Here is a 12,445-nt window from a genome sequence, read left to right on the forward strand (position 1 = left end):
TTGCTATGAAAAATATTGCTGCAGTCTAGCCTACTGAAATGCTTGGCACCATTGATTGCTGATCCTGTGTGTTTGATGATTTAATTATGACTGGGGTGCTTGTTTCCTTTGTCTTATTTCCCCTCAAATTTTCCCCAAAGTTCTGGCATGTAGAAATGTGTTTGTAATGGTTTGCAAATGTTAATGTGTGCCTAGTTTACCTGAGAAAAAGAAAAACTCCATGAATTGCAAAAGGCAGTGTGGAAAGAAACTGAGATTGGTTCCTAACACACACTACAGTGAATCAAGAAATTGGGTATTCCTTAAAATCAATGCTGACATACAACAGAATAATAGTAATATTAAGGTGATATGCTGTTTTGTTATTGAAAAGATATGTATCCAGAGCAGTAAATATCTGTGTGACTACCACAATTCCTTCCCATTGATTGTGGTCAACCCTCCCATGGTAACCTTAGTTTCATAATGATAAGAGCTGAATATACATTTATCAATGTAATACTATGGTTTAAAGTTTGATGTCAAATAAGCATAATGTACAAGCTGCATCTCAGAAGAAAAACTCAATTTTCACTATTTTTCATTCTACTCTATGCACTTTCTATGACCATTGCATCATCTTCACAGCCACGCACTGGATGTTTTATATTATGAGTCAAAGATACTGGAGAGCTCATATAACTGAATGCAAATGACAAACACAGAAGAAAAATGGGTAGCGGGGGGGGGGGGGGCAAACCTCAAGTCCCAGGTACTAGTACTTCAGCATTTAATGGGCAACTTTTATCCCACCAGATTGAAGGCATCACCTCTCTGATGCAATCAGTTTTTGCAGCTCAGCCAGGGGCTTAGGGTTCACTGCCAGTTTTAAGTGTCCTGCATTTGAAACAGATACTGCTGCCACACTCAGGAAGAGCTGTGGTTGTACATGATTTTCCTCTTTGCTGTTGTTTGCATTACAGAAGACAGACAGACAAAATATGGATAGATAGTTATTTTCCTTTTTTAATTGCTCTTGCCCTAACTTATTTTTTAAGGAACCCATTTACAAAATATCATTTCATCTCCATTTTCACACCAAGGACAATAACTACCAATTTCTATCATAACAACTGAGCCATGACCTGAAATTCTTACTCAGATGTCACTCAGGCAAAGCTCCTATATTTCTGTAGCCCGTCACACTCCTCCTGCTCTTCTCCACTGATTTATTATCAGCTCAGAGAGGTGCATCCGGGTATTCAGCAGAGGGGAGAATCTGATGTCCATCTTGTAGACAGAGACCTTGTGCTGCATCAATAGATCTTTGCCGTGCAGTGGCTCCATTCCCAGCCCAGAAAAACCTTTGAACTAGAACCAGTCAAGTATTTTTTGACAAAATGTTTTCCCATCAAACAAATGCTGATTCACTGAAACCAAAAATTTTCACAGAAAAGGATGGTTTCAATGCATTTTTCAACTCAAAATTTGTTGGGAAAAATGTTTCAGAATTGGCTTGATATCCCATTTTGACATTTAAAAAAAACATTTTGGTTTTCCTGGAAAAGACTTTTTGTTTTGAAATGCAAGCTAATTAGGTTCAAAAGATTAAAAATTAAACAAAACATTTCAAGATTATTGAAACAAAACATTTTGATTGACCTGACTGAAAAAAAAATTGATTTTCCAGTCTGCACAATTTTTTTTTTGAGATTTTTGACTTTTCATCCTGATTTAGAATGGGAAAACTTTTTGAAATCTTGAAAATATTTATTGGATGGAGAAACTATGTCCCGCCCTGTTCAACTGTGCACCTGCTTTGGTACGGCAGGAGACAAAATGAGGAGGGAAGAAAAGGTGGCAGCGGTAAGTCAAGAAAGGGGCAGATTTTAGGAGAACAAGAAAGAAGGAAGCAGGGATCAATGCAAGATGCCTTTCAAACCTTTCAGGCCAGCATCATGTTGGAGAGAGACAGAAAAGAGTGAAGAAACAGGAAAAGGCAATGTGAGAGAAACTGAAATGAGAGGACTCCAAGAACAGAGGATATAGAGAGAAGGAAGGGGAGGAGCAATAAATAAAGTGGGTCTTTTGGAGGGTAAATACTCCAAATGGCCAACTTCACCAAGAGAAGGAATGAAGGGGAGGGAGGAGAAGCGAGGAATAGATGGCAGCCACCTCCAGACTAAAGGTAGAAATTTTCTCTGCCTCTGATGGAGTTTATCCTGGATAGACACCACTGCTCAGGACGCACTTGTGTCCCTGGACCATAAGGATTCTTCTCTGTAGCAAACTGTTTGCCTTTGAAACACACCAAATTGCACCCCACAGTAGATAGCGGCTACTTCAATGAGCACATTAGCCTAGGATTAGATTAGACAAACATTGGCAAAGAACAGGTTTCAGAGTAGCAGGCGTGTTAGTCTGTATTCGCAAAAAGAAAAGGAGAACTTGTGGCACCTTAGAGACTAACAAATTTATTAGAGCATAAGCTTTCGTGAGCTACAGCTCACTTCATCGGATGCATTTGGTGGAAAAAACAGAGGAGAGATTTATATACACACACACAGAGAACATGAAACAATGGGTTTATCATACACACTGTAAGGAGAGTGATCACTTAAGATAAGCCATCACCAACAGCAGGGGGGGGAAGGAGGAAAACCTTTCATGGTGACAAGCAGGTAGGCTAATTCCAGCAGTTAACAAGAATATCAGAGGAAGAGTGGGGGGTGGGGTGGGAGGGAGAAATACCATGGGGAAATAGTTTTACTTTGTGTAATGACTCATCCATTCCCAGTCTCTATTCAAGCCTAAGTTAATTGTATCCAGTTTGCAAATTAATTCCAATTCAGCAGTCTCTCGTTGGAGTCTGTTTTTGAAGCTTTTTTGTTGAAGTATAGCCACTCTTAGGTCTGTGATCGAGTGACCAGAGAGATTGAAGTGTTCTCCAACTGGTTTTTGAATGTTATAATTCTTGACGTCTGATTTGTGTCCATTCATTCGTTTACGTAGAGACTGTCCAGTTTGGCCAATGTACATGGCAGAGGGGCATTGCTGGCACATGATGGCATATATCACATTGGTAGATGCGCAGGTGAACGAGCCTCTGATAGTGTGGCTGATGTGATTAGGCCCTATGATGGTATCCCCTGAATAGATATGTGGACAGAGTTGGCAACGGGCTTTGTTGCAAGGATAGGTTCCTGGGTTAGTGGTTCTGTTGTGTGGTGTGTGGTTGCTGGTGAGTATTTGCTTCAGATTGGGGGGCTGTCTGTAAGCAAGGACTGGTCTGTCTCCCAAGATCTGAGAGAGCGATGGCTCGTCCTTCAGGATAGGTTGTAGATCCTTGATGATGCGTTGGAGGGGTTTTAGTTGGGGGCTGAAGGTGATGGCTAGTGGCGTTCTGTTGTTTTCTTTGTTGGGCCTGTCCTGTAGTAGGTGACTTCTGGGTACTCTTCTGGCTCTGTCAATCTGTTTCTTCACTTCAGCAGGTGGGTACTGTAGTTGTAGGAATGCATGATAGAGATCTTGTAGGTGTTTGTCTCTGTCTGAGGGGTTGGAGCAAATGCGGTTATATCGTAGCGCTTGGCTGTAGACAATGGATCGAGTGGTATGATCTGGATGAAAGCTAGAGGCATGTAGGTAGGAATAGCGGTCAGTAGGTTTCCGATATAGGGTGGTGTTTATGTGACCATCGCTTATTAGCACCGTAGTGTCCAGGAAGTGGATCTCTTGTGTGGACTGGTCCAGGCTGAGGTTGATGGTGGGATGGAAATTGTTGAAATCATGGTGGAATTCCTCAAGAGCTTCTTTTCCATGGGTCCAGATGATGAAGATGTCATCAATGTAGCGCAAGTAGAGTAGGGGCATTAGGGGACGAGAGCTGAGGAAGCGTTGTTCTAAGTCAGCCATAAAAATGTTGGCATACTGTGGGGCCATGCGGGTACCCATCGCAGTGCCGCTGATTTGAAGGTATACATTGTCACCAAATGTGAAATAGTTATGGGTCAGGATAAAGTCACAAAGTTCTGCCACCAGGTTAGCCGTGACAGTATCGGGGATACTGTTCCTGACGGCTTGTAGTCCATCTTTGTGTGGAATGTTGGTGTAGAGGGCTTCTACATCCATAGTGGCTAGGATGGTGTTTTTAGGAAGATCACCAATGGACTGTAGTTTCCTCAGGAAATCGGTGGTGTCTCGAAGATAGCTGGGAGTGCTGGTAACGAAGGGCCTGAGATCCATAAACCTGGAAATCCTGGACGCCCCATCATCTCAGGCATTGGCACCCTGACAGCAGGATTGTCTGGCTATGTAGACTCCCTCCTCAGGCCCTTCGTTGCCAACTCTGTCCACATATCTATTCAGGGGATACCATCATAGGGCCTAATCACATCAGCCACACTATCAGAGGCTCGTTCACCTGCGCATCTACCAATGTGATATATGCCATCATGTGCCAGCAATGCCCCTCTGCCATGTACATTGGCCAAACTGGACAGTCTCTACGTAAACGAATGAATGGACACAAATCAGACGTCAAGAATTATAACATTCAAAAACCAGTTGGAGAACACTTCAATCTCTCTGGTCACTCGATCACAGACCTAAGAGTGGCTATACTTCAACAAAAAAGCTTCAAAAACAGACTCCAACGAGAGACTGCTGAATTGGAATTAATTTGCAAACTGGATACAATTAACTTAGGCTTGAATAGAGACTGGGAATGGATGAGTCATTACACAAAGTAAAACTATTTCCCCATGGTATTTCTCCCTCCCACCCCACCCCCCACTCTTCCTCTGATATTCTTGTTAACTGCTGGAATTAGCCTACCTGCTTGTCACCATGAAAGGTTTTCCTCCTTCCCCCCCCTGCTGTTGGTGATGGCTTATCTTAAGTGATCACTCTCCTTACAGTGTGTATGATAAACCCATTGTTTCATGTTCTCTGTGTGTGTGTATATAAATCTCTCCTCTGTTTTTTCCACCAAATGCATCCGATGAAGTGAGCTGTAGCTCACGAAAGCTTATGCTCTAATAAATTTGTTAGTCTCTAAGGTGCCACAAGTACTCCTTTTCTTACTGGCAAAGAAATTCATGAGGGGCCATACAAGGGCTTTATCCCCTCTCTGTAAATAATTTAGTGCATACACTGGAATGAGAAAAGAAGAAGGTAAACAGGAAAGGGAGGGCTGGGGAGAGAGGAGTGACATCCCATCCTAGAATTCAGTAGACTGATGAGCCCCTGGTGGTGCTTAAAGGCTGGAATTTGTGTCCCAACCAACAGTTAGTATCACTGGCCTTAGAACATGGGGTGGGTTTTCTCATGTTTTATAGTTTGCACTATTTAGCGGATTATATTTTCCAATTGGCAAGTACTCAGACAATTAAATGGATTTTTTAATTATAGGGCTAGGCAGACCATGTCGGGTAAAATTAGAATCAGCTCCAAATCAAGATTGGCTGAGGTCTCAAAAATTTCATTTGCATTTTTGTTCATTTTTCACTTATCACTGAACTTCCTGGCTGCAGCTGACATTGGAAGTGAAAATGTTGTTTTCTTGTTTAGACTGTAAACTCCTCAGGTCAGGGACTCTCTCTGCTACTGATTAAGCAAATTACGTAATGACTTGCATAATCCCATTGAAGACAAAGGCGCTACAAACATGCTTATGGTTAGGTATGTGCTGGCTCAGAGCCTTTATTTTGTGCCTCATGCAGACCTAAACACATAACTGGTGTTTGACAAGTAATAAATAGGAAGTGTTCGATGATATGAAGAAATTATAACAATATTCATGGCCGAAATGCAACTGGGAGATACTGGAAATCTTTTAAGAGAACCAGTGCTTCTGAGATTTCCAGAACAAAGAGATTCAACTAAAGTTTGCAAACCAAAAAGAAGTGGGTAAACTAACTTAAACTAAACTCTGTATGCTCAAAATGAGAAGGGGTGCTACACTGTCGATGAACGCACATAGGAAATAATGGATGCTTATTTGAACTAAACCTTATACATCATACTAAAAGGAACCCTAGAGATACCCAGCACAAATAGGTCTGTGAACCTTGCCAGGGTAGTCATTTCTATAGCATGAAATTTTGGTTTGAAATCCTGTATAGCACATTCATTTGCAAAAGGATCTATTAGGACAACAATTATATGCTTTTCATTCATGTTGGACCTGCCCACCCAAACACCCCCAAACTGAGAGAGATTTGATATCTGGATCTGCCTATGACAACTTGAGACCATTGTTTATTTTCAATCACTCATTTTACCCACTGGTAATGTGATTTCACTATGTCTTTTGTCTTGTTTAATCTAGATATTTCTAATGGAATAAAAATGCAAATGTATTAAATGATTTGTAATTACAGTGTGCATATGCAAGGGCATATGCAGGAGGGTTACCTGTTGGGAAAAGACCAGAGCTGGTGGTGAAAAGAATATCTAGAAGATCTAAATGTGCCATTTCAATTTTTTTCTAAATATCCATGGCAGTTACTCAGACCTTAATAGTATGGATCCATGCATATCCACTGTGCTCATAAGTTCAGTGATTTAATAGGCAAAGAGGGGCATTTTTTTCCATGCTCATCTTTGATTTTTGCACAGAACTATGCTAAGCTTGTGTTTCTCAGATGAAAGCAAGTGATACAGTTTATGCTAAAATGACAAAACAATTTGAAAGCGAATGTGTATAATGGAGAGAAGAACTTAGGCATATGGTTGACATTACTGCGTTTATTTCTCAGTGAGACCTGTCTTTTCGTGACACTAATCAAAAAACTGGGTCACCTCACAATGGTAATTTCCTAGGAATCTTGAAATTCTTGAGTCAATTTGATCCCTTTTTAGCTGAACAGTCACTAAGCACAGCAAGGCTGGTGGAGGCTCAGCTAGCTCATCATACTTGTCATCAACTATATGCGAAGAGTTTATATCCTTAATGGGATCAAAGGTTTTATCAGTGATCCTTCGTAAATGTAAACAGATGAAATATTTTTCTATCAGCATTGATTCCACACCTGACATTTCTTCTGTTGATCAGTTAACGGTTATTGTCCGCTATAAAATCAGACACAAGGAAGCCTTATTACATTAACAATTGAGAGTCATGCCAGAGAATCCCCCCCGTTTGAATCTGTCTTGCAACAACTGAATATTAATGACATCATTTGCCATTGCCAAGGACAGCTTCAGGATAATGCTAGTCTGGACATTATGAGGAACTTTTCAAAGTGTTGCATGGTGTTTTAAAATATACAGCTCCCATTAAAGTCATATAGAAGTCATACAGCTAAAACCCCAACCACATTTTGAAACTTAGGGCTAAGCGGTCTCCAAGAAAGGATTCATGAAATTAGGATACTGATAGAGTGCCATGTACTCTTAGTCTTTATGGTTGACACAAAGTGATGCCCTTCTTTGAGATCCTGCAACCCTCAGGATTTCAGCTCACTAAGGAGTTGTGAAAAGTGGCTTCACCATATAGAAAATATTAGCTAATAATATTTTGCACTTCTCTAGAAACTCAAAGCAACTGTAAACAAATCAAACCTCAGAATACTCCTCTGAGATGGGGATTCTCCCCATTTTACAGAAGGGGAAACTGAGGAACAGAAGTGACTTACACGAAGCCAGAAAAGAAATGTGTGTCAGAGCTGGGAATAGAACACACACTTCCTGATGCTTTGTCCTGTGCCTTAAACACAAAATCCTCTTTCCATCCTTGTACTGCCATGTTCAAACTTACAGGGCCCTCAGCCAGCACTACCACACTTTGAAATGTGACCAAGAAAATTTGGTTAGAAAAAAAATACACTGCTAACTTAGTGACCTGGAAACTCGGGACTCAATACTCCCCTGCAGGATTCAAGTACCTCAAACTGAAGTCAGTGGGAGTCAGTCATATCCACAAAGGTGAAAGAAAATTGGGCCCCTGGGTTTGATATATAGAACTGGTCTCACAGTCTTCTGAGAGCAGACGCATCACTGACAGACTTGTCACTATTTTTCTGGGGAAACTGCCATATTTTCTTCACATTTTGGATGAACTATGTATCCTTCAAAGGAACATCAAATTCTCAGTAATTCCTGAAGTCAGAACAATGAGTTTATTTTTGTGAGTTCTGTCCCTTAACTCTAAATGATCTTTTTTTTTCCAAACTAGTTCTTATCAAAATCAGACTGAGGTCATCCCTGGCACAGCCTATTGTAGACAGATCAGATTATCTATAGTATTAATTTTGAATGTGGAGGAAATTCTCACTGATCATACAGTCTCACAGTATACAAGCAAGCCCTTCTCTTAAAGCTCTCCCAAAGCCCTCTCATGGAGGGCCTGATCCTGTAAAACTCTCACTGGGTGTAACACTTACCATTGTAGAAAGTCTCACTGACTTCAATGGGCATATACCCAATTGTATTAATAAACTTGGAAGGGAGTGTTGCAGGCCTGGACTTAGGCCCTGATAGGTATTTAGGATCATAACTCCCTTAGACTGCAAATTCTCTGGAGCAGGATACTGTCTTTTTTTTAAAGCGCAACGCAATTCCATGGTGCTACACCTCAGTAAGTCATAAATAATAAGAAAAAGGCTGTTTTCTGTATGTCATCAGGCTATTATTTTAACAGTGTGTGTCATCATCCTTTTAGGTCAGGGTTATTGGCTTAGTGGCAGCAGTAGCTATGATATATCTGATTTTAGTAAGATTTCTGACACAGTCCCACATGACTTTCTCATAAGCAAAATAGGGAAATGTGATCTAGATGAAATTACTATAAGGTAAGTGAACAACTGGCTGAAAAAACATACTCAAAAAGTAGTTATCAATGATTCATTGTCAATGTGGGAGGACATATCTAGTCCAGTCCCACAGGGGTCAGTTCTGGGTCTGGTAGTGCTCAATATTTTCATTAATGACTTGGATAATGAAGTGGAGAGTACGCTTATAAAATCTGTCACTAAGCTGGGGAGTGGAGGGGAGCTGAAAGTGCTCCGGGGGACAGAATGAGAATACAGGATGACCTTGACAAATTAGAGAATTGGGCTGAAATCAACAAGATGAAATTCAAGAGAGACAAGTGCAGGGCTCTACACTTTGGAAGGAAAAATCCAGTGCAAAACTCCAAAATAGGGAATAATTGGCTACGCAGTAGTACTGCTGAAAAGCAGCTGGGGGTTACAGTGGATCACAAATTGAATATGAGCCAACAATGTGATGCTGTTGCAAACACGACTAATATCATTCTGGGGTGTTGTGGCCCTAATAGGACCACAATGCCAGAGAGCAAGAATATCCCTGGAATCTAGCAGAGAGTCTCAGCTGGCCTGGCCAGCTCAGTGTTCCCCAATGCACTGTTGTCACAATCTGTATCTAAAAGGTGTCCTGTAAGGTATCGTATGTGAACTGGTGAAAATGCTCGTCATTAATATTATTGCATGGTGTACATAGGAATGATTTATAAAAAATTATAAATATGTGCTGGAAATATGTTCTTGCAGTAGGTCTTAAGTCACCCTGCCCTAGACAAAGGAATGTGGCGCTCGTTGCTTGAATGTGTCGCCAATGTAAACTGAGCAAGAAACAGTGGAAGTGCATTTACATAAAAGATAAACAAAGCCATCAAACTAGTAAGTGGGTGAGATAGCCACATAACTATCACAATGACGGGTAAAGAGACTGCAAAAATTATCGTGGCATCAGCTCCCTGGTGGACACAGCAAGCTGAGCCCCCAGGAGGGCTTCCTGATTTTGAAAACAAAGATAAACTTTGAGGCTATAAGCAGAATAAGAAAGCCATTCTGGCTTCCTTCACCTGAAGAGAGAAAGAAAACCAAGCGCTTTGAGCTCTGTGGTGGATCCTGGCTAAGAACTGCCCTCCCACGCTGGAAGAATGACTGTGGTGAGAAACCTACTTCGAACAAAAGGCTTTAGTTTGTAAAGTTAGGTTTTAGCCTTAGAAGTGTATTTTTACTTTTGTTTGTAACCATTTCTATCTCAAATCCTTCTAATTGGCATCACTGGACTATCTGTCCTTTGTTCATAAACTTAATCTTGTTTTCACAAAAAGAAAAGGAGTACTTGTGGCACCTTAGAGACTAACAAATTTATTTGAGTATAAGCTTTCGTGAGCTACAGCTCACTTCATTGGATGCATTCGGTGGAAAATACAGTGGGGAGATTTATATACACACACAGAGAACATGAAACAATGGGTCTTATCATACACACTGTAAGGAGAGTGATCACTTAAGATGAGCTATTACCAGCAGGAAGGGTGGGGGGAGGAGGAAAACCTTTTATGGTGATGATCAAGGTGGGTCATTTTCAGCAGTTAACAAGAACGTCTGAGGAACAGTGGGGGGTGGAGTGCGGGGGAGAAATAACATGGGGAAATAGTTTTACTTTGTGTAATGACCCATCCACTCCCAGTCTCTATTCAAGCCTAAGTTAATTGTATCCAGTTTGCAAATTAATTCCAATTCAGCAGTCTCTCGTTGGAGTCTGTTTTTGAAGTTTTTTTGTTGAAAAATAGTCACTCTCAGGTCTGTAATCGAGTGACCGGAGAGATTGAAGTGCTCTCTGACTGGTTTTTGAATGTTATAATTCTTGATGTCTGATTTGTGTCCATTTATTCTTTTATGTAGAGACTGTCCAGTCTGACCAATGTACATGGCAGAGGGGCATTGCTGGCACATGATGGCATATATCACATTGGAAGTTGTGCAGGTGAACAAGCCTCTGATAGTGTGGCTGATGTGATTAGGCCCTATGATGGTGTCCCCTGAATAGATATGTGGACAGAGCTGGCAACGGGCTATGTTGCATGGATAGGTACCATCTCAGTGCAGCGCTTCAAACTGAAGAATAAAATGCACAACTGCACTAAAAGACTGGTGCAGCATACTGTCTCTTTACAGGAACAGTGAAATTGATAAGTTTTGTGAGGGGCTTAGTGCTGCAGAGGAGACGGTTTCTGGCCTGGCAGGGCTATTGGTGTCACACACTGCAAGGAGTAATCAGGCTGGTGGGAGCCATGGTGAGGTCATTGTGCTGTAAGCAAGATGTTTGTGCTAGGCCTCTGAGCCAAAGCTGCACAGCAAGGAAGCACCCAGGATTACAGGGCAGGTGGTGATACAACTCCTTACTAGTCTAGGTGAACCCCCGAAGTACAGGTGTATTAACAGAAGTGGTGTATGCAAGACATGGGAGATAATTATCCCACTGTACTCGGCCCTGGTGAGGCCTCAGCTAGAGTACAGTGTCCAGTTCTGGGCACCATGCTTTAGGAAAGATGAAGATAAATTGGAGAGAATCCAGAGGACAGCAACAAAGATGGTTAGAGGTTTCAAAAACTTGAGCTATGAGGAAAGTTTGGGGAAACTGGGCATGTTAAGTCTTGAGAAAAGAAGACTGAGGTAGGACCTGATAACAGTCTTTCAATATGTTAAGGGCTGTTACAAAGAGGATAGTGATTAATTGTTCTCCATGTCCACTGAGGGGCTTAAATAAGGGGCTTAATCTAAAGCAAGGGAGATTTGGCTTAGATATTAGGAAAAAATTTCTAATTATAAGAGTAGTTAGATTCTGTAATAGTTTTCCAAGGGAGGTTGTGTTATTCCTATTATAGGAGGTTTTTAAGAACAGGCTGGACAAATACCAGTCAGGGACGATGTAGGTTTACTTGTTCTTGCCTCAACACAGGGGTCTGGTCTTGATGACCTCTCAAGGTCCTTTTCAGCTCTACATTTTTATGATTCTATAATCAGTTGGCCATTTCCTCTCTCTCTTCATTCATCATCATCCCCGACTTATCCCAATTTTCTCTCCTTCATATACCCCCTAGAAGTGTTGTCTCTAAAGATATAGGCAGAAATAGTAAAAACAATGAACACATTTTACTGTGGTTTCAGAGTAGCAGCCGTGTTAGTCTGTATTCGCAAAAAGAAAAGGAGTACTTGTGGCACCTTAGAGACTAACAAATTTATTAGAGCATAAGCTTTCGTGAGCTACAGCTCACTTCATCGGATGCATTTTACTGTGGTTTGCTTACCACAGTTAAAAGTCAGCTTGCTAGCAATAAGACATCACAGCAATGCTAATACCATAAACTCCAGCATATGATGGTCTCTGCTAATATGACTTTTTATATTCTCTGCTATTATATGGAACTTTTTCAGAGACATTATAGGGCATATTTTCAAAGCAGCACAAGGGGATTTAGCTGTAGAACTCCTGTTGAAGGGAGGCATGTGGCTAAATTCCCAGGAAAATATGCTATAAAAATGGATCCCTGTATACAAAAATCCTTGAGATTCGTGAATGGGTTCATAAATAACTCAAGATCCCTTGAACATGAGAAAACCAGCTCTCTTTCTGTGTGACAAGTTGTCTTTCCAACTTGTCAGTAAGGAAAGCTAGGATTAATTTGTGAAAACTCCAATTATCTTCTCTT

This window comes from Dermochelys coriacea, chromosome 8 (genome assembly GCF_009764565.3).
Source record: "Dermochelys coriacea isolate rDerCor1 chromosome 8, rDerCor1.pri.v4, whole genome shotgun sequence".
NCBI classification, from domain to species: Eukaryota; Metazoa; Chordata; order Testudines; family Dermochelyidae; genus Dermochelys; species Dermochelys coriacea.